The sequence below is a fragment of the Sphaerodactylus townsendi genome, linkage group LG03 (assembly GCF_021028975.2).
Source record: "Sphaerodactylus townsendi isolate TG3544 linkage group LG03, MPM_Stown_v2.3, whole genome shotgun sequence".
Taxonomy (NCBI): Eukaryota; Metazoa; Chordata; class Lepidosauria; order Squamata; family Sphaerodactylidae; genus Sphaerodactylus; species Sphaerodactylus townsendi.
Genome location: NC_059427.1, coordinates 61,393,388 through 61,417,036, shown reverse-complemented (window position 1 = coordinate 61,417,036; position 23,649 = coordinate 61,393,388). Strand labels below are relative to the sequence as shown.

At 41.0% G+C, this 23,649-nt stretch overlaps 1 protein-coding gene across 4 annotated transcripts in view; it reads left to right on the top strand.

The window, feature by feature from the left end:
- Positions 1 to 1,427: 1,427 nt before the first annotated feature.
- The window catches only part of HRH1 (histamine receptor H1), a 42,395-nt gene continuing 20,173 nt past the window's right edge, over positions 1,428 to 23,649 (top strand). The window contains exons 1-2 of one of the 4 annotated variants that reach the window (XM_048487874.1): positions 1,428 to 1,987; positions 8,625 to 8,733. The gene's annotated coding sequence lies outside the window, so the exon portion shown is untranslated. Of the gene's footprint in view, positions 1,988 to 2,606; positions 2,708 to 8,624; positions 8,734 to 20,675; positions 20,767 to 23,649 lie in introns of those variants that run through there. The other 3 variants (XM_048487875.1, XM_048487876.1, XM_048487877.1) reach the window with 3 other exon arrangements.

Below are 23,649 nucleotides of genomic sequence, written 5' to 3'. Positions count from 1 at the left end.
GAGAGGTGCACACCCTTCCCCAAATAAAGGAGCAAGTTCATATCTTGGGGGTGCTGCTGAACCTGGGCCTCTAGTTGGAAAAGAAGATGGTGGCAGTGGCCAACAACATCTTTCACCAGCTTCAGCTAGTGATCCAGCTGTTGCCTTTATTGAGCCAGGAAAGATTTTTGTACAATGATGTATGACCTGCTAATATCTGTATTAGACTACTGCAGTTGCATGGGGCTGCCCTTGAAGAGTGTCCACATGCTAAAATTTGTACTGAATACTACAACCAGAATTCTGGCTGAAGCGGAACCACATCATTCCATTATTGTTCACCTGCACTGTCTCCCAATTTGCTTCTGGGTCCAATTCAAAGGGCTGGTATTAGCCTTTAAAGCCCCAGATGGCTTGGGCGCTACATACCTTAAGAACCACTTACTGCCACATAAATCTACTTGACCACTGTAGTCATTTTTGGACGCCTGTCTGGGGTGTCCCCACCATTTGAGGCATCCCGTGGCAACCCTGAGAAAGAACCTTATTGGCTGTTGCACCAAGATTATGGAATTCCCTCTCCAAATAAATTTTGTCTTTTCACTTGAACAAGTCTTCCACCAACCTTTCTTTTTTGTTTGACATTCTGTCACTCCTTTACATTGACCCTTCCACGTATTTATGTATTTAATGGTTTATGTGCTCTGGTTTCATTTTTATATGTGTGCTTTTATGTTTTTTGTTTGTTTTTGTTGTTTGTTATCTTGGGGACCCTAAACTGGTATATCAAAACTGTCTTAAATAAATAGTTCTTCCAGATTAAATGATACAACAGAACCACTCTTCTTTAGTCCATACTATCCCCTCATTTTACCATTGTTCCTCTGAATAGGTAAACTCAACCCTTCCCATTCCAATTTAAGGAGGATGTCCTTTCTTTAATAAATCAGCATGAAAACGAAGGAGAGTTAGGATTTATACCCCACCTCTTTCTCTCCTGTAAGGAGACTCAAAGGGACTTACAAATTCCTTCCCCTTCCTCTCCCCACAACAGGCACCTTGTCAGGTAGGTGGGGGTGACCGAGTTTGGAGAGAACTGTGCCTGGACCAAGGTCACTCAGCAGGAATGTAGGAGTGGGAAAACAAACCTGGTTCACCCAAGAAGAGTCTGCCACTCATGTGGAAGAGTGGAGAATCAAACTCAGTTCTCCACCTGCTCTCAACTACTACACCATGCTGGCTGTAAATAGTGTGTGGATGTGGGGCGGGAGAGAAAGCAGCTTGCAAAAAGCCATTCATTGAGGCCTTTCAGAAATTCAGGTCAAAACCTGCCATCGGACGTTCAGCAGTTCGATTGCACATGCTTGCTCGTGGTAAGTCAAGATGCTCTCGTCCCCAGCAGCAAAGTGGAGGAGGGAGGGAGGGAGCAGAGAGAGAGGGAGAAATACGAAGGCAGGATTCCCACAGGGCTGGCTATTTTCATTGGGGGGTTAGCTGAGCAACAGGGCAGGCAGACACCCGAGCATCGGAGCGTAGGAGTTTCCAGCGAACAGTCCAGGCGACGCGGACAAGCGAGCCAGCTCTTCTCCCGCAAAAAAAAAACAAAAAAAAACCAATCGGCGGTTTCGCTGAGCCCTCAGTTGCGGGCCCCGCAGGAAGGTGCCGAGGCTGAGACCAACTAAAAGCGCAGCTCGTTTACCCGTCTGCGGAAACTTATTTGTGGCTGGAGCGAGGCGGCTGCCTCCCTCGAAGCGCGCAATACGAATTGGAAGGAGCTGCTTCGGCCCGCCAGACGGAGCCGCCGGGCGCTATCTTGCGGCTGGCGCCCGCGCAAACCGCCCAAGTGTGGCCGGCTGCCTCCCTCCTCGCCAGAAAGCTGCACTGTCAACAAGTGGTTCCCTCCGTCTTCTTGCTCCGGCGCTTGCGGTCCACCAAGCCTCGTATCCGGTCCTTTTCTCGCAGCGAGGCAAACTTTCTCCTCTCTCGGACTGGCCTTAGTCCTTGGCGGGTGAGTGCAACTTGCAACGGGGAGCGGGATCCCTGTGCCCGTCGGGGGAAACTTGCAGTCACGCCTTTGAGGAAACATCCTGGAGAGCTTTGGGGGAACGCGATGAGACTGACTGACGGGGGTGGATGAAAGGTGCGGAGAACAGCCTTGGAAAAGCTCTCCCCCAGCCCGCCCCGTGCCCCAAAGGCAGGAGGGAGGGCCTGCCTATCCAGCCAGGAGCAGCGGGTGTCAGGGTGAGGCCAGGAGGCTGCGGGAGAAGCGAGGCCGGCCTGCGCAGCCACCTCCCTTTCTGCAGCGCCCGCCCCTCTTTTTGGTCTGGGGTGGTCCTGGAAAAGTGGTGGCTGACTGTGTGGCGGCGGGGGGGGGGGGGGGGGGGCATGGTTCTTCCAGGACTCACCTGCTGGCCTAAATGGCCAGTCTACCTCTGCTGAGTTGAGTTTGGGAGAACCAAACTGGAATTCCTGAATTGCTGCAGAAACGCGCGGGCTGGGTTGGTCAGAGCTGAGGATTCAGTCGAGCCCTCCAACAATAACCCCGGGTCCCCGGCCACTGAAACAGCTTTGTTCAGCAGGACTTGTGAGGGCAGAGAACCATGTCTCTTAACTGTAAGTCGAATATGTTCTGGCACAGAAAATACGCAGCTCTAGATTTGACAAGCAGAGAGGTCCCTGTTCAAGGATGCAGACTCATGGAATGTTGCTACCTTATCGTCACATCCAGGTATTGGCAAGATCCAAGCTTAAAAATATTTATTATATTCCATTGTTACTGTTATTTATTATATCCTATTTTCTCCCTAGTTGGGACCCCAAGCAATTTTGCATAATCCTTCTCCCTTCCTACATCTTATCCTCACCACAACCTTTTGTGAAATAATTTAGGCTGACGGAATGTGATTGTCACCCAGCAGTCATCCATGGCACAGTAGGAATTCAAATCTGCTTGTCTTGGGTGGTAGAATGACATTCTTACCACTACACCATTCTGGCAGGCTAGCTCTTTCAAGCTGTACCATGAACTCTCTGACCATGTTCGGGGACATTACACGTTTGTGGATTAACTCATTGAGATGTAAGATCATGTGCTTAGAATATTTCATACCTAGATTCATTTTTCATTTTGGGCTGCTGCATACAAAACACTGTGGTGGTTAAGAATTTTACTCCCATAATTCGTCACAAAATTATCAATTTGCCACAGAATTGCTGAGAAACGTGCAAAACTTACCCTTGTTCGCTTGGGCAGAATATGCTGATTGATACAAGCCAAGCATTGGTTATATGGCAGGAAGTTTAGGTTCCAGAAAGTTGTTCACCAGCCCTGATTCACGTCGGTCATAAGATGTCAGCTGTGCAAATATTTCTGTAATTGGGGCTATGAACTGCAATTTAGCTTGACGTTCTAAAATCCTTTTCAGTAAGCTGTTGCTCAGTCCATTTTGTTTGAAATGTAATGATGAATTGCAGTCTGTGCCCATAATATATACAAATAGCATGCTCTTCACAGACACACTAGAATGAGGGCTAATGTGAAACTGGACACATGCCCCAGTTTTGTGAGAAATAGCTTTGAGAAAGAGGATGGTCATGAGCAATTTTTTTCCTTTCTAGTCTCTGAAACCAAGCTTAAGAAATACATCAGGTGTAGAAAAGTTATTTCTGCATAATATATAACTTGACATATACTCAAAATGCTTTGATTTATTACTAATTTACAATTGTTGAAAAGTTGAAGTTCTAAATCTAAACCTGAACCTTCTGTCAGTCTAAAACCAACTTGCTCAAAAATAACAGGAAGAAGAGAAAATGATTCTGAATTGCTTGATGTGTTTATTTCATGCAAACTTTTAAACTTTGCAGTGATAATTCAAAACAGAGGAAATCATGATGATTACTTGTGAATGATCATAATTACTCGGTGCATTTCCAAATCACGCAAAAGCTAATTATGTTTGTTGAGAAAATAATCAGCAACAGAATTGTGTCACTGGCTGTTTTCCCCAAGGAAATGACAGAAACTTGGGTATTGACTCTGCAGGGGGAGAGCAGTTATGGATATAGATGAAGCTGAGACCTATAAACAGAGGGAAGGAAAAGAATGAAGCACCTTATCTTTTTTGGACCATTGTTTTTGCCCTGTGAATTTCACCACCCCTTCTACTACTTTGCCTCAGAGAAAGTAGTAGCTGGGAATTTCCCAGAGTTATAGCAGCTGCAGAATGTTTTGCAGTCTGAAGAAAAGAAGACTTTTGGGGTTTGCAAGTATAATGACTTCTCAACTCTCACAAGTCCAACCATATAATGATATAATGACCATATATATAATGAGTGTCCAGGGACACTCCAACAGATATATATACTCCACTTGCTTTCCCAACATCAGATCCTCTGAAGATGCCAGCCACAGATGCAGGCGAAACGTCAGGAGAGAATGCTGCTAGAACACGGTCATACAGCCCGGAAACCACACAGCACCCAAAATCATACTGTATTGGAAATAAAGTTCAGGTTTAGCCCTGACTGTAATAGGGACTCAATTTTAGCCCTTTACTTTCCTCATAAAATTAAATTACAACCGTTCACTTGTATGAATGTGCTTAGAGACACCACTGGAGTGGATAGGATACTGTATTAGCCCAATAAATGATGCAGCCATTGAGAATCAATAATGTGCTTATTTCCATCCCAAACCTTTATATAGCTTCATCTCAGATTCTATTTCTTGGTCTATCTATATTGTACGCAAATACTAGGGACTAACTTTTATAGATAAAGATAATTCATGTTTATGAGACATACCATTCTCTGGCCCCTTCCACACACGCAAAATAATGCGTTTTCAAACCACTCTCACAACTGTTTGCAAGTGGATTTTGCTATTCTGCACAGTTTCAAAGAGCACTGAAAGCAGTTTGAAAGTTCATTATTCTGCATGTGCGGAATGAGCCTCAGTTTAGAGGGGTAGAATTGCAAGATAATGACATGACTATCAGTCAGACTGTAACAGAGATGGGATGTCAGCTCAGATATTTTGGGTTTTACCAGAACGCTATTGTGCAACACTCCTGAGCTTTCTTCAATAATTTAATTCACAGAATATATATTTGTTCCAGATTCAGCCTGGAAGATAGCTAAAATATGAAGAAGGCGGGCTAAATGTGAAAATAGCTAAAATATGAAGGCAGGCTAAACTTCCAAGGCTTTATTCAAGTGAGATCCAAATCACCCTCCAAAACAAACATAAACATATTTTCTTGTTCAACTCTGGCCATTTATTCTCTTGGTAGCCACTTAGTCCTGCTGTGAATACCCTCAGCAATAAATGTGTGTGGGTGGTTTCATCTGCAGAGTGTTTACCTCTTAGACAATGAATAATTATGCACTAAAAGAACCATATCCTAACAAACTGATGTTTATGTTCTGTGCGCAAGCTGACAGCTCTGTAGCAATTGTTAACACTTTTTTTGGTAAATGTTCTCTGTATTTCAACATTTTACAGAAAAAAAATAAACCACAATACCAGTTGAAATCAGTTTTCATTCATGCAGAAGCTATATTGGTACTGGAAAATCCAATGACTACATTCAAACCAATTAGTAATTAATTTTTGATTGGTTTTAGGCAGGACAGGGATACTATCACAGTTGCACAGGACTGGATTTGAGTTTGGTATGTTAAAAACATGAAGCATTTCTGATGTATCTTGTGTAGGTTATAGTTGAAATGTGATAGAGCTTTCTTGTACAAAACATGGTACTAAATGTTAAGGAAAGGTTACTTTGGCTGTTTACAGAAGAGTATACTCTTGTAATCTAGATGATATATACCTGAGGTGCCCATATGTGTTGAGCTGGTGGATGCTTTTGGAACTATGAGATAGTGAGTGCCACCACAAAATGGATACAATGTGAGGGAGGACCAGTCACAAAATGGTTGTCATGTAGGGCAATCAAAATGTTAGGATGCTTGACTAAGAATGGAATGATCCATGATGGGAGTGACATTTCCAAATAGGTGATAGTGTTGAGTGAGAAAAAGAAAATAGATGGGAAATTAAAAATAACATTATTATCTACCAAGGCCACCCAATGGTTTCCCGATAGAAGCAGACTTTTTTCTTCCTTATATATAGGTAATTTTTTAATTAGCTGTTAAATCTTTCAGTATTATAACTATGCAAAATTTGGGAATCCCAAGCCCACCAAATAAGATACTTGGTGATCAATACAGCTAGAACTAAGCTGTCAATGGGAACTGCTGCAGTTATGCTAGTCCTATGCTAGATTAAATATATGCAAAGGATTCCACCCATGTGTTTTTATCCTCATAGCATATTTTGCAAGCAGTATACTTCTCAAAGAAACAGGTATTATTACATGGAATAGAAGCATGGTGTCAGGATAACATGGACAGAAACCTTTTTCTCATATTCAAACTGGTATGGAGCATTTTTGGAAGCAGACTAGCAGCTGCTCAGTTCTACTCTTTTTTTAAACAGATTGGGCAAAATCTACATTATAGATAGCACTGGAGAATGAAAACCATATTGGAGTGTTGTGATCATTCAAAAGTGCTTCCTTTAAAGGAACATCTTTGTTTTCTAAATCTTAATTATTTGTCTAGTTAGATGTGGGTACAGAAACTGATTCTGATGTTATTGGGAGAAAAAACCTCAGAGCTATTACATGTCACTCCCCCTCCACCACTGCTCTCATTTTTTTGCAATTTTTAAATTGCTGGCCACTGTTATCAAATAGTGAAACAGTTCACTGCTCTTTGGTAATATGCCTAATGTTATTGTCTTGGTGTCTATAACAAAGTTAATTTTAAAAATTATCTGTATTTTTGCAGGATTTTTTTCTATAATTTTGTAACTTTCCTGTACAGCCATCACATATGGTACAAAGAGCCATCCATTTCTTTACATTTCCAGCATTTCTCTTTATAATTCTTACGCATCTTCTCGATGTCCTTTGGCCAATGTAACACTGCTAAAACATCTTATTCCAATTTTCTCTTACTTTTTGGTAAGTTTTCTTTTGCTGCATGATCACCTTTTCAAATTCTGTAAGGCCCCTTATTATATCTTCCTGACTTAATTTCCTGTCTTAATCTTGAAGCTAGTTGAAAATGTAATAGCCATTGTAGTTTTTAACCTTTGTCTTTTTTTTTTCCTGGACTTAATTTCTCCTTTGGTATCTATCAGCATTTTTCATCACATTCCTGTCATGTAGGCAACACAAGTAGAGATACTGGAGGACTGATTCTTTTTCATGTAGCTTCCCAAATTTTAAACCGTCCATCCCTGGTTACACGGCTATCATTTAAAATTATATTTCGTTTCTTCATTGATTTGTCTGTTTATAAATAGTTGTGTAATCTTTCTTTCAGATCTGCTGTTTCTAATTTTATTACTCTCTGGTCTGGGTTTCTGTTCCAATCCACAATCCAAAGATTTTGCAGATTTTTGCATCGCATATAGTTGTGTTAGTAATGGGAGATAAATAAAAAATTTCTTTAAATTGGAATGCCTGTCCTTAGCCAGCTCTTCAACAGAAGGCATATGGGTACGGAAAAAAGGCTGTCCCCAATCTGTAGGAAGAGACACATCTGAAAGGCAAAAAAAAAATTAATATATATACAGGTCACTATAAAACAGTGGTGGCAAACCTATGGCATGGGTACCAGAGGAGGCACTCAGAGTCCTCTCTGTGGGCACACGCAAACAGAGTCACTCCCCGCCCCCCCCCCCCCACACACATCTAAGATGGCCTGGGCCACTGGGCTCGATTATTAGCATTAAACCTAAGACCTAGTTTTTTGGGAAGCAGTGTAGGTAACCCTGTTAAGCGCTGTTAAACCCCACTGATTTTCATGCAAAGAACTAAAGCACGATCCTTTACCTGGGAGTAAGCTTGGTTGCTGGCAATGGGGCTTGCTTCTGAGTAAATCCTCCTAGGGTCATGATTTACACCCGATTCTGGAAGGAGGATTGCAGGAGTTGCTTCAGAGTACAGAAGCCACCGACCTCACCACCTCCAGGAGACCAACCATTTTTTTCCTAAACTTCTAAACTAAAACCTCAGTATTCCTGGATTTCAAATTGCCGTGTTGGCACTTTGCAATAAATAAGTGGGTTTTGGGTTGAAATTTGGGCACTCGGTCTCAAAAAGGTTTGCCATCACTGCTATAGAATGTCTCTCCAGTTGTGTTCTCTTTTCTTCTGTTTTGGTGAACGTTGTGAAAGTGGACTGGAATAGACAGGTGTGGGGTACCATCAGAACATTATGTAGCTATCGGAAAAACATGGTAATTCATTATTCCACTTGTTATGTGTATTTCCCAATACAACAACAATAAAAACCACAGCAGCAACTTTTAAAAAATACATATTTATATTGGCTGGCACTTCAATCTCAAGCCTGAAAAATGCCAAGTGAATTTCAAAATAAATCAGAACTAAAAATGTTATTTTTTTCTTTGCACACCCAGAAAGAAGCATCTGCAACGTGCGTCTTATGAAATGCTGGAAGCCTTGCGTGCTTCTATTTTCAATTTGTATTGTCTGCATAAGATAGTTAACCATCTCAACCTTTGGCAGAGCCTGGGGATAAATAAATAAGTTTTCTTTTTTACAGATGTTGGCAAAACATGGTAATTCAATGATGTGTGAAACAGAATTTAACAACACAAGATGTAGGTGCTGAAATGAAAAACCAGAAGACAACCTGCCACAAAATCTTCTGGGTAATTATGCATTTAAGTACATCTTTCAAGTAACATTTCTCCACAAAAATGAATTAAGGAATTTCTTCAGCCATGCTGATGTCGAAATTTAGACATGTTAGGAACTGGTACTCTGTCTTGACTGGATCCTGCCCTGGCTGCTTGAGCTGAGGACAGACTCATCCATGTGAGGAAAGCCAGGAAAGGAAGGTCACAAGAACTCAGGCAGACCACTCTGTCACAATCAAGAACAAGGCACAGAGCCAGGCAGCAGTGGACAGGGGTGTGATCAGAAGGCAAGACAAAGCTCAGACTTGGGGAAGGCCAGCATTGGAGAGAATATGAGGCAGCCCTAAGCTGCAGTTTGAAGAAACAGGACAAAGAATCAGGTAGCAGGGGGAAGAAAAAGGACAGGCTTCCCTTTTATAATTTCCCAGGTAGAACTGGTGGAGGGGGACTGGAGGCAGGCTAGATGGGGGTCAGCCCAGGGGCTCCTATAAAAGGAAGGCGCCACAGCTGGCCAGGGAGGAAGCAATAGATTGAGTTCAGACCAGTAAGAGAACCCCTCCACACATACACACACATCAGTGTGCATCGATGCCAAAACCTGCTCTCTGTTCCAATTCTGACACCAGTGGGCCAGTTGTCCTCTTTGGTGGTTGGATGTGGAAGGCAGAGAGACTGTCTCAAGATCAATTTCCCAAAACAATAAATGTTTTCTTGTGACAGATAGAAAGGTTTTATAGTGCACGCCTTACAAGTGGTGTGTAAGGTGAATGTATATCCTGGGGAAGCAGGATTGTTCACACTGTTCCGCAAGTACATTCAGCATGATTTCTAAAATGTAGATACAAGCCACGTGCATGTAGGTTCTATACACTCAATTGAGGTCACTATGCTCCTGCTCTCCTTCCTTACATGCGCTCAATCAGTAACTTGTATCCTAAGATGATTCACCAGATAAAACAACCATACCTGGTGAGCTTAGACAAATCATCCTATGGGGTAGGGAAAGGGGGACAGAAGGGAGGAGGGAACAACATGATTAACTGACATTCTTGCGATACTGACATCACATATAATTTCATATCAAACCATGAACTACTTGCAACTTTAAAGTGAGGAATATTCTCCCCACCGCAAAGCTACTGTGTATATATTATTAATAGCCATGCCCAGCTTGTTCATATCAGCTCACTGAGATGTATTGATACATCCAGATGTAAACTCTTAGTGTGGCTGAGAAACTCACATGAAGTTGTAATAAAAATATGTGAAGTTATCCTAAGATATCAGGACATCTTTGGCAAAACACAGCCTTTATTATTGCAAATAATATCTGTATCATTTCTGTTATTCAAAATGCAAAGATGCGAGTACAATTTATATTCTATCCATATTGTCTGTGAAGTCCTCCACATAGATACACCCACTATATAGTACTTTTGTGTGAAGCAGACCTCATTTGATGAATTGTTAAAGGCTTTCACATCTCGAATCAACTGGCTGTTGTGGGTTTTCCAGGCTGTGTGGTTGTGGGGTGTGTGGTAGTTTTTGCTCCTAACGTCTCACCCACATCTATGGCTGGTATCTTCAAAGGTATGTCACAGTGAGTTGGAGAATGGCTCTATATCGCCGCAACATACTTTTGAAGAGGCCAGCCACAGATGCAAGCGAAACGTTAGGAGCAAAAACTACCACACCACAGCCACAAAGCCCAGAAAACCCACAACAGCCAGAATTTATTTATTTAAAACATTTATTATATGCTTTTTACCATGCAGAACTCAAACCAGCTTACAATACAAATAAAATAATTATAGAACACACATAACAGATCACGATTTAAAAATTCCAGTTAGGGCTGCCAATAAATGAAAACTAAATTAGTCAAATGCAGTTCTAAATAAAATGGTCTACAATTGCCTCATGAAGATCAAAAGTGTAGGTGCCAGGTACACCTCCCTGGGGAGTTTGTTTCATAACTGTGGGGTTGCCACTAAAAAGGCCATCTCTACGTGAGCTTCTTTGATTGGTGGGACAGTCAGGATGGCATCTCTCTGTGAACTTAATTGCCAAGCGGGAATGTATGAGAGAAGATGGTCCTTCAGATACTTCAATCCCAAGCCACATCGGGATTTAAAGGACAAAGCCAGCCCCTTGAATTGGCCTTAGTGGTGGATCAGAAGCCAGTGTGTAATTGCTGCAGCATTGGGTTCATGAGCTTCCGGAATCTGGCCCTGACCAGCAGACTAGTTGCAGCATTTTGCACTATCTGCAGCTTCTGAACACTCTTCAAGAGTAGCTCCTGTTGATCACATTACAATAGCCCTATCTAGATATAAATAAGGCATCGATCACTGTGGCTAGATACCAATGAAACAATAATAGTCATAGCTGATGCATTACCTCAAGGTGAACAAAAGCAGTCCAAGCCACTGCAGCCACCGTGTTTTCTAAAGTGACTGCTGTGTCAAGCAGTACTCCCGTTATGTGAACCAGGCTTTTCAGGGGTAGAACAGCACTTGAATCCATGTGCAGTGGTAAATGACAGTACTACAGTCAGAGCTCTGCTCATGACCTGAGTTTGATTCTGACAGAAGTCAGGCTCAGGTAGCCAACTCAAGGTTGATTCAGCCTTCTATCCTTCTGAAGTTGGTAAATGAGTAACCAGCTTGTTGGGGATAAAGTGTAGATGACAAAGGAAAGCAATGGCAAACAACCCCGTCAATAAGCTGCTTAGCAAACATTGTGAAGTGACATTACCGCATGTGTCAATAATGACCAGATGCTTGCACAGGGAACTACTTTTACCTTTGTCACCCCATTCATACAGGAGACATCTCAAGTCCCCTGTCTGGTATTCTACTAACCCAGAGAACCTCAGTCTTGTCAGGGTTAAGTTTCAGTTTGTTCACCTTCATCCAACCCATTATTGACTGGTTCAGAATATCAAGCACTAGTTCAGAACATTAACAGCATCCTCACAATGAGGTGGAAAAGAAAGTTAGATCTCAACATTTTGCTGATTGTGAGCCAGATTGGGGGGACAGGAGTGTGCTGGTGGATTAGCCCTCCCTGGAGCACTTTCCCTGGCAGAGGGTTGACTCTGCTGGGGTGTGGCCACCGCCACCCCTGCCCAATACTGGGATGTGGCATGGACGCAGTTCCAGTGCCCCGTCTCTGCCACCAGCATAGTGAGGGAATGGTTGGGGAGGATAAAGTGTAGGTGACTAAGGAAGGCAATGGCAAACAACCCCATAAATAGGCTGCTCAGTAAACGTCATGAAGTGACAACACCCCATGGGGCAGTACCACTTACCAATGCACCATGGGTGCAAGGGTTATACTACCCCTGAAAAGCTTGGTTCACATAGTGGCAGTACTGCTTGACACAGCAGTCATTTTAGAAAACACAGTGGCTGCAGTGGCTTAGATTGCTTTTGTCCAGCTTGAAGCTCCCTTCCGGTCATTCTCAGTGTTACACTAGCAAACTGGGCCTCTGACTTACACTATCCTTTTGGCCAGCATATGTTTATTGAGCCCCATAGAGGCTTCTTGGTGGTGAGGAGGGTTCTTTACTTTTTGAGCCTACCCACACCGCTGGACAACCTCTTCGGCGCTGCAGCCAGGCACCCGGCTCTTGGATGGGGCTGAAAATCTCTCCTATCCAATGTTCCCTGTAAGCCATATGGCCACACAGTCACCATATTGATACTGTGCAGATAAGAGGCTGCCTGGTGGGGGGAACTCACCTAGGTGGCTTAGTTCCATTCAGTGTTTGTTTTGCACAGTGATAGGAAACAATTAGAGGGACTGTTGCTCATATCCATATCAACTTGGACTCTACATCAGCAGTGAAAGTTTCAGATGTTGCCTGGGTGCTGATTTGTCCAGGTGTGGGATATCTTTCAGTTTATTCAATATGAGAATGTTGATAGGATCCTTGAAGGTTTCAGGTTGATAGCCTGCTTGTATGTCCGTTACCTTTCCTGGCTGCTTAAATCTGCCAAGGGGTCTAGCTGACTGGGTCTAAGAGGTAGTTAAATGCCTTCTTGAGAGGGGGTTGTCATCCCTGTATAGCTAGGTGTGTCCACTCCCTATATCTAGGAGATTTCAGTTACTGTTAACCAGTCTCAAATGTTCTATCCTTTAGCAAGTTGATAGAATGTGTGGTGACTGGGCAACCTCAAGCATCTCTGGATGAAGCACTGTGATGGACAGGTTAGGTTCCACTTCTCCCTAAGAGTGACTTATGAGAGCTGATGGAATTAGCACCAGGAACAAAAGAAGTGCACATCTAATGATTCTTCTGGACCTCTCAGTGATTTTTGATACTATTGACCATAGTACCCCTCTGGGTAGTTCCCATAGAACAGCTACTGTCATTTTTATTGATTGATTGATTTGATTTATATCCCGCTCCACCCCCGAAGGCACTGGTGAGATTCAAATAATTTAACAACCAGTTCTGTGGTGGAAATTTAAATAATTTAACAACTGATTGTTTACAAGCATCATTTTAACAACCGGTTCTGCCGAAGTGGTGCGAACCTGATGAATCCCACCACTGCCCGAAGGGCTCTGTCTGATGTTTAGCTCAGTCTGATGTTTCTCATTAAAGGCCCCATGTGTGAAAAAAAAACAGTCATGGGATAAGATGACAGGTTATTTAGTGGGGGGAGTCAATAGGGCATCAAATAATGGACAGGTTTCAGAGTAAGATATTCAATTAATAAGTCTCATAGGGTCTTGTATTGGAATTGTTGCTTTTTGACATTAATGAATGACATATAAGGTCTGGAGATCATAGCAAATGGTTCAGGGTAGTGAAAACCTAAACAGACTGAAGAAGAGTTCTATGAAGATCATCTACAGATAGAAATAGAAAGCAGGACTAGATAAAGACCTTGGTCTGATCTAGTACAACAGTCCTTACATTTGGAGATCAATTAACACAATGACAAATTCTAAGACATCATTCTAGTTTCAGTTTAATTATTTTGAATAAAGTTATAGTACTTCATATATACTGGCTATACTATCAGCTTTTTCTATGGTGAGAAAAGGATGTGGGGACTGCTTTTAAGTGCCAAGAATGCTGTGCTGTAAATTGTGGGACACAAATGGACCAAAGGCATAAAGAAGCTGGTAGGATGCAATGCATTATTTTAATTGTGAGCTCTATTATTAACAAAATGACTATTAACCTGCATTTAAGCATAGATTCCTAGCAGTATTAGACCACATCTATCTTTTTTCCCCAATTTCTTCACTAAGGAAATAGCTACTTTTCAGTGTTTCTATTGGAGATTTTGCAGTTGATGCATTTTGATGTGTCAAGATAAGGCTAAGCACATTTTCCATGGGAGGATTGAGGAGGTTTCCACTTAAATAGCTTTATAAAAATGGAAAACCTATTTTAAATTGGCCATCGAAGCTCAAATATGATGTAAACCTAAGTTGTGGAAATGTCTTAGCTGTTCTTGGCTGTGATCATATAGTGGTTAAAATGTCTTAGCTGTTTTGGTCTTCACTCATTGAAATTCATTACTCGTACAATTCCCAAACAAGACACTCTCAAGAAGCTCTCACTACATGTAAAGTAGGATTGAAACCAGCTCTGACTGAGAAAGACAGCAGGCGTATAAACTAGATATTGTAAATCCCTTATAGAGTTTAATTGTGGCAATGAGGAAAGGGAAAACAAACAAAAAATTGCTGTCCAAAAAACCTGGTTGTTGGTAAAGCGGGAAAAGCTTGTTAGCAAATAAGAGTATGTTGCTCCCATTAAATCTTCATGCATTCAAGTATGGTTTTGATGCTTTGGTAGTATTAATATGTGATGGATAACTGCATAACTCCCGCTCCACTTGTATAGAGGTAGTTCGGTTCTTCTGGTGTTGCTCGATCTCACTGCAGCATTCGATATAGTAGACCACAACCTTTTGGTCCACCGCCTCACCAATATCGGAGTTCGGGGGTCGGCCTTATGTTGGCTGACATTGTTCCTCTGAGAATGGGGGCTACAGGTGGCATTGTGGGGAGAGAACTCTGGGCATCACCACATTGTATGTGGGGTGCCGCAGGGGGCGATCCTCTTCCTGATGCTTTGTAATATCTACATGCTCTCCCTAGCAAGTTTGGTTCGGAGTTTTGGGCTGTGGTGTCATCAATATGCTGATGACACCCAGCTCATGTTCACGATGGAGGGCAGTCTATCTGTGGCCCTGGAGCTCTCCAGCGCTGTTTGGAGGCCATGGCTGGCTTGTTAAGAGCGAGTCAGCTGAAGTTAAATCCTACAAAGATGGAGGTGCTGTGACTGGGCCAGGGGAGTGACCGGTGGACTTTTGCCTCCCTACACTGCATGGCATTGTGCTAGGCCTCATCAATCAGAAACTTGGGGGTAACCTTGCACTCGGCTTTGATGCTCGAAGCCCAGGTTACCCAGACTGCTCGAACAGTATTTCACCATCTACAGCAGGCACGGCAACTGGCCCCATATCTCTCCCGTTCTGACCTAGCCATGGTCATCAATGCAACAGTCACCTCCAGGCTTGATTATTGTAACTTGCTTTATGCTGGCCTGCCTTCGAATGTGATCTGGAAACTTAAACTCGTTCAGCATGCAGCAGCCATACTTCTTACTGGGATGTCGAGCTGGGACTGGATGACACCGGTCCTGTACCACCATTGGCTTCCCATCGAGTTCCGGGTCATGTTTAAAGTATTGGTTTTAACCTTTAAGGCCATTAGTGGTCTTGGACCTACATACCTGAGAGACTGTGTCTCCCCACATGGCCCTCGCTGGGTCCCTACAATAATCAGAGGAGAACCTATTGGAGGTCCCCTGCCCGAAATACATCCGGCTGGCCTCTATTAGGGCCAGGGCTTTTACAGCCCAAAGGGTCCAAAAGGAGACCAGGGCCCTGTGGAATCTACAAGCTTTCTGCAGGGCCTGTAAAATGGACCTGTTCCGCCTAGCATTCGACCAGCCGGGTTGATTGAAACCCCATACGATACTGGCCTCCAGTGGGCTCGGTTGGGGGTGGGGGGGATTATCGCCATCTGTCACAGTTAAAGTTCCTTTAGTATTTATTGTTGATGTTTTAAATGGTTTTAATCTGACAAATGTTTTAATGCTTTTTTATTAATTAATTCATTCACTGCTGCTCTCATTCATTCATTCATTCATTCATTCATTCATTCATTCATTCATTCATTCATTCATTCATTCATTCGATTTTTAAACTGCTCTCCCTCGAAGGGCTCAGGACCAGGTGCTCAGGAGCAGCAGCAGCAGAAGGCCATTGCTTTCACATCCTGCACGTGAGCTCCCAAAGGCACCTGGTGGACCACTGTGAGTAGCAGAGTGCTGGACTAGACGGACTCTGGTCTGATCTAGCAGGCTAGTTCTTATGTTCTTATGAGAGCAGCAGTGGCGTAGTGGCTAAGAGCATGTGCACTCTGATCTGGAGGAACCAGGTTTGATTCCCAGCTCTGCCACCTGAGCTGTGGAGGCTTATCTGGGTAATTCAGATTAGCCTATGCACTCCCACACACGCCAGCTGGGTGACCTTGGGCTAGTCACAGCTTTCCGGAGCTCTCTCAGCCCCACTTACCTCACAGAGTGTTTGTTGTGAGGGAGCAAGGGCAAGGAGATTGTAAGCCCCTTTGAGTCTCCTATAGGAGAGAAAGGGGGGATATAAATCCAAACTACTACTACTCCTACTCCTTCTCCTCCTCTTAAAAAAAACAGCCCTGATAATTCTACAGTTAGCAGTCGAGAGTGACTGTTAGGGAAACTGACAGTTGAAAACTGACTGGTGAAGCAGACAGTTGAGGCTGGCAGCCAGAGTGACAGAAAGAGTTGTGTAAAATCAAAAAGGACCCTGTATGTAAGGGGAGTGATTTGAGGGGCCTTACCTAGGGGAAATAATTTCTATGAGATTGATCCTTAACCAGTTTTTAAGATAGAAAACTGGAAAAAATTGTGTCTTTTGCTCCTGTCTCCACCTGCTTTGGAAATATTGTTTGGAGAAGTTTAAGTTTGTTCAGCTAAGCAGTAACTGCCAAGTAAACGCTATCTCTGTATATATCAAAAGTATCAACATTTGTCTGTGAAATATATCAGATACATCTTCCTTACAAAATAATTATTGTTTATAAATATTTTAAATTTCCTCATTCCTGTTATTGGCCATGTAAGCGCTTGCATTCTGTCTCTCAACCAGCTTACCTTTCCTTTGCTGCAGACTTTCCCTTATGTGTTTTTTGTCCTTTGCGGGGCAAACAGAGAAGCTGCACGGTTTCCAAGTTCTGGCAAAAGCAACCTTTCCTGTTGCTTCGCTTTTCCCTGCAAAGCAAAATAGCTAAACTGGAAGCATAATTCTTTATCCGGGTTTTGTTGCCCCTTCCTGCCTTCCCGAGCTCACCCAACAGCAGTTTTCCCCACTCTTCTGGCCACCATTTCCAAACGACCAGAAGGGCTTTGGGTTTGTGTATGTGGGTGTTTTAAACTCTGGTGGTCTAATGCTGGAGCAAGGTGGGGGGAGGGAGAATCTACAGGAAAACCACAAGGCACATAGGATTCAAACTTTTTCCTTGTTGAACTGGTAATAGTACTTTAGATAAGAAAAAAGAACTATTTAAAAATAAAATAGTATAGGCAAAAGGGATTCTGCTAGGGTGGTTCATTTATTATATATGTATGTATAGAATAGAAGTCTTCTCTATTATCTGTGAGATTTAGTTGGACTGAGCTCTTGGTTTCAATATCTAGTTATTGTGGCTAATATTGATTGTTGTAAGTGGTGCCCTCCTTGCAAATAAACCCTCTTGTTATGGACCAGCTTTTCTCTGCTGAATGGACCTGAGAACTGTGTGAGTACTCTAGCCCAGTCTCTTGTGTAAACAGAAAACTGCGGAATAACCCCATTACAAAGCAAACAGCCTCTAGGCAAGCAGTAAGTCCTCAAAAGCCTATTGCTTAACTTGCCAATTTTATTTTATGAAACTTTCCTGCAAACCTGCTTTTACCATTTCTCCAAGAGACACAAAATAGTTTTGGATTCTTGTTTCCTTAAGCCTCTCTTGTTCCATATTTTATTTATATAAAGAAAGAGTTTTTAGCAGATCAAAATTATGGGACAGGGAATCAATAAAAGACAAATTTTAAACCTCAAGAGAAATAGTGGTGCTTGGTGGGAAAAAGATAATTGAATACAAAACAAGATTTGTCATATAATCATTCAGAGGAAAACAGTAATCAGTTCTTCTTATTCAATACTGTCCTGGTGAGCATATCTGTCAATAAAGATGATATTGTTAAATGGTTTAAAAATAGATCAAATTTCTATCTTGTTGTAGAAGCAGAGAATCATTTGAAAGGAAATTATGAATGACTTGGAAAAGACATTGGAACCTATCATGAAAGCAAGCCTGGGAGAGCCAATGCTTGTTCCATTAACACCTGGGTTCTTTTCTCCAATAACTCCAACCAGCTGAGGTCTCAACGATTTTTATTGAAAAACAGAAATAAAAGAAATAAAACATGATTGCGGTTAAGGGATTGCTTAGGTGGTCATATCCCTTTTGGTTCTTTGTCCCCGTTCCGGGAACCCATGGCCCAGAGATGCTTCTCTGTCCACGTCTCAAGATGGAATTCCAAAACCTTTGTTTTCCCCTTCCCAGGAAAACTCTGTTCAGGCCATGAGGTAACTTAGGCCTTTGAAGTTTCATCCTAGCACCTCTGCATAGTTTCCTGTCCTCCCTCCAGGAGATCAAAAGGCAAAGATGCTTTTCACAGTCATATGTGACTTTGCTAGTTTTACAGTACTATTCCATCACAGAACCCATTTGGGAATCCCATGCAATGCCCGCATAAGCTTATCTGTCTCCTAAATCTAAATAAATGAAATGTCCTGTAGATATAGATATAACTACAAATGGCTTGGATAACTAATATTCTGGCTGCAATAATGATATCTAAACCCTATCTAAATTGCTACACAATATTGTTACTTAAATTGGATTGTAGTGGTTGAGACTGTAGGAGTAAATCACTGTATTATTGATTACCTACTACTGGATCAAATGAGTTAAATACAAATTACACAAAATACATTTAATGTCATAATAACTAATTAATTATTTAGAATAACTGCTTAGGAAATTGTAGACAAATATAATTAGATGCTGAAATTTATTATTCTGAATGATGGAATGAGCAACATAGACAAATGCTGACAGGGGCTCAACATGCCAATCCCAATATTTTTCTCCATTTCAATTCCCATTCATTATTTTTTAATATTTAAATGATAATTAATTAAACTGAAAAGAACAGACAAATTGCACCAGTTGATCACATGGTTCTTGGAAGTTTTGTCATGGCTTTATCTTAAAGAATCTGATTGTAAATGTTTACAAAATCAACACTGAAGTAATATAATGTGGGCATGGACCTGCTAAGATAAATTATTTATTTATACCTTTTCATTATCTCTTCTGGTAGTGAACTTTGTGAAACTAATCTGTTGGATCCCTTTTGTTTGTGTTTGTATCTATAGCTCTATTCCTGTCTAGATCCCACTCAATAGGATCCTCGGGGAATGTTATTTCTTGTACAATTCTAGTAGGGTCATCAGAATCCATGGAAGTACACATCCCATGGATCTTTGAATTTTGGTGCTGTTGTGAACATGTTCAGCAGTATTCCAGGCACAAGGAAACATGGAAAATGCTTTTTCCATAGATCCTGCTAGGATATCATTCTCCATGGAGCTTCATCTCCTGTGGGTCCTTGCACTTGGGATTTTGGTGTTGTTTAATTAATGCCCTTTGATGAAATCTCCTTATCATAGCCAACTTGTATGTATAGATGAGAATGGAAGATGGTAGCAGGAACAAGAATAGTTGACCTGGGGCTAAGTGCATTGTAAACCAGGCCTGAATATTGTTGAGGATCTGTATTTAGTTATGGGTTTCCTTACTAGGAAGTTCATTTTCAAATCTTCCAATTCTGAATTTAATGTTATCACTAGTTGACATTTACATACGCCTGTTCCTGTTTGTGGGTTTTGCTCCTAGCTACATCAACAATTGGTAAATAGAAGAGTTAATTTTTAGAATAACTTTCCATTGATATTTATGAATCCTAACACTTTACATAAACAAAACCACACCAATTTCTATTTCAAACACCACAATGTTTATCTCAAACCACTGTTTTAAAGCCCTCTTGGGGTAGGGCGGTATACAAATCTCAGAAATAAATAAATAAATAAATGTTTGTTAGATCACATAGAAAAACTCACAACAGGAGCTGACAGAGTGGATTCTCCCAGCCAGTAGGTTTTCCAATTCTGACGTGGAAAGTCCTCAAGGTTTGGGGTGGAGCCCGGGGAGGACAGAGTTTAAGGAGGGGAGGGACTTCAGTGGAGTATAATGCCAGAGTATAATGCCATAGAGTCCCCTCTCCAAAACAGCCATTTTCTGCAGAGGAAATCTCTGAAGTTTGGAGATCAGGTGATGTGCAGGGACCACCTGAAGAATGGCAACCCTGCCAGCCATCTATGGATTGTTTCAAACAAATTGTCTTTCCTTACCCTCAGATAGAGAGGAGCAGGGGTTGAGTGCTACCTTCTCATCTCTAGCTCTGCTGCCTTCTAAGCCGGAAGCCAGAGCTGACTTCTCTTCACTGACCTGCCCCCTTAAAACTGTTAAAGGCCCTAGTCAGGCCTGTGGCAGGTCCAGTGGCCTCCCTGTATCCAGAAGAGCTATGATGCTATGGCCAAGTCAGTGAGGGACTAATAGTGCCTTCTGAGCAATTTCTGTCCTGTCCCTCCCCTACTCCCACTGTGGATTATCAGACAGCTGACTGTCTTAAGGGCCAGCTGTCAGTGCCTGTCTGACGTGTAAAGGACCATTGGTCAGCTGGCTGGTGTGATGATCTTTGAAAGGTGCATCTGTGACTTCACTGTACTTTTATTTTTATCCAGCTCAACCCAGTGAACATTCTAAGAACAAACAGGGTTTCTGGATCTTTACCAAGTAAGCGTTTTTAGTTTTCTCTTGTCAACTTCTCATGTAGGTAACAATACATTTTGAGAGCTTGTTTTTGACATTTAACATTGTTTATAATTCATACTATAATTCAGGATAATTACAAATTAAAAGTAGTGATTTAGAACAAAATTTGCCAATCAAATATAAATTTCAAATCTGATTGAACCACAGTTAAAATAAAGCTCTTTTTTCCCCTAAGAGTTAAATTACCAGGTGTGATTTTAATACAGCTTATTTTTACATTTAAATCGGCAATTTTTTTCTTTCAGGAACACATAGAAACTAGTTTGTATATGATATATCTGTTCCTGCTGAAATCAGGTTTTCAGACTGGTACTTGTATCTCCATTTTTCTTCCTCTCTTTTTCCTTTCCTTTCTGATCGAATAGACTTTTTAAGTAGTTGGTATGTTAGAGTTTACCAGGCCTGATAATCAGATTGACCTATTAAGTCCTTATTGGGAAAGTTTAAAGCAATCTAAAAGCATCAACTATTTCAGACACTTCTAAATTGCATCTTTTTTTCATTTATGGAAAGAACATTGAGTGTGAATCACAGAAATGTATTTTGACTGACTCCTCTAGAGTCACACTCAATGTTCTTTCCATAAAGACAATAACAGTTCTTTCCATAAATACAAAAACAGTGAACCAGCAATTACTTTTCTTGCCCATTTAAGCAGACTCATACTACAGAAACATTTCTGATCTTTTTCTTGAAGGATTTTTCTGTAGATATTTTACTCAACCATAATTATCACATCATTGTGTCTTTTGTATTCATTTCTGAGATTTCAGTGTAAATATTATTTTAAGCAGTCCACATCTTTCTACCATGTATTACTAAGCATATAGTTTACTGAATGTAGCAGCATTATTATTCAACACTTGATAATAGATTAATAGTTTTGTCTTGCAACCTGGCTTAGTTGCAAACATTTTTGTACAAACATATCTACTTGTTGACCTTTCACGAGAGCATTTATTAATGAGTTTTCTGTTTTTCCTGTGGCAAGATCTTTAATGACAGTGTTTTAAAGCAAAATATCTAAGCATCATATGAAAACACGATAAATCTTCAGCATACTTTTTTGAAGGCAATTGTTTTATTTATTTATTTATTTCATTTTTAGACTGCCCTCTTCCAAAGGGCTCAGGACAGTGTACATCAATATTAAATATAAATAATAACAACAAAACAACCTAATACAATTTTAAATTCACAAAATTTAAATAGCAGTTTAAAATTCACAGATGGCAACTTATTCCAACCCCATTCCTGCCCACGGGAGACCTACGTGGTTTGAGGGTTATAACTGGAAAACTGCTTGTGTTTGTGTTACAATGTGAAGACTCGGGTTATAACACCTATGTTGTCAGTGTTGTTTACCATTCCTGTGATTGATAAGGTTTTGACTGATTGAATTTATGCCGTGCATGTTTGACAACAGAACTGTCTCATTCAGTCTCTGATAAAACAAGTTTAGAGTTGATGCATTGTAGCAAAGTAAACAGGACTCCACATGGCATACTTGTAATTGTACTATTTGAAGTGTCGTAACATACAACCTCAAGTAAATGTTAAAGAGTGGGCTGACCATCTTAGTATGTGGTTAACATAATATGAACTTTACATTTCCCCTCTGATTTCTACATCTTATACTCTGAGAAAAGTTTTGTAACCTGAACACGTTTGAGTTACAATATAAATTTCACAATCAGTTCAGGTTTCTCTTCCTCAGCAACTCTTCCAGTTCCCATGTCATTCTTTGCTGAATTCAGGAGCAAAAGTAAGCAAACAAGATACCAGCTGAGGCTATAGGGCTTACTATTTGATATGTGTCGTCATATATTCAAAAAGACATAACATTTATACTTCATTAGCCATTTGTATTCTTTAAATAGCAAGTAGAAATCTTGCAGTTCAGCTTGGGAACCAATATTTTTGGATCCAGCGCATTCAAATTGACTTTAACTATGTAATGTCTGTTATATATATATATATATATATTTTCTAGAAATATAACTAGCCTAATGCAATTACGGTGTGATCCCAAGCACCTTTCTATACCCATTGGCTTCTGGGTGCAACTGTGTTTAGGATTGGACAGATTATGCTGTGTATTTGTGCAGAGGGATGATCTACAATGAAGGAACCATTCTTATTTTTACGCCTACATTTTCCTAGCATCACATTGATTGGTAAACATGCAGGGGTACCTACCATCATAGCTGCAACTGCTGTGGTTTCTTCTAAGTGTGAATCAACCGCTGCCACCACTTAATCTGTACAATACTGCTGGTGTAATATTCACTCTTTCACATTCTACTCTTTATCTGTAGTCATCCAAACAAAAAGCTCTGAATGAAAACATCATAGTGAATCAATATTCTCACCTGCTAGTCAGCCCCAGCAGTTATAGTTTGGTGTTAATTCACAAACCAACTTTCACACCAACTGTTTTTCCTGCTGATCTGGCAGGAATGAGTCATTTCATTTCCACTAACAGTTAAAAGCAATATAGGGTGTAATTTTATGGTGCTTGATTTTGTTATGTGGAAGTTTTCTTGGTTAACTTTCAGAATTAGTTGTAAAATAAAAGTGATGGCTAAAGATTATTAAATTATGATAAAGGCACTGGACTATGTCTAAAATCCATGATAGGCCACTGGAATGGTTCTTTGTACACCATTTATGTATTGACTAAAAGGAGGTCTCTTGACTACTTTACCTTTCTAATACAAATAATTGGTGACCAATGGCAAATACTGCTAGAGATATTTTTTTTCTCTTGTTAATAAGAAAAGTTTTTAAAAGTTTTAAAATGCTTTTAATTTATGCTTTAAACGGGTTAAACCAGTTTTGTTT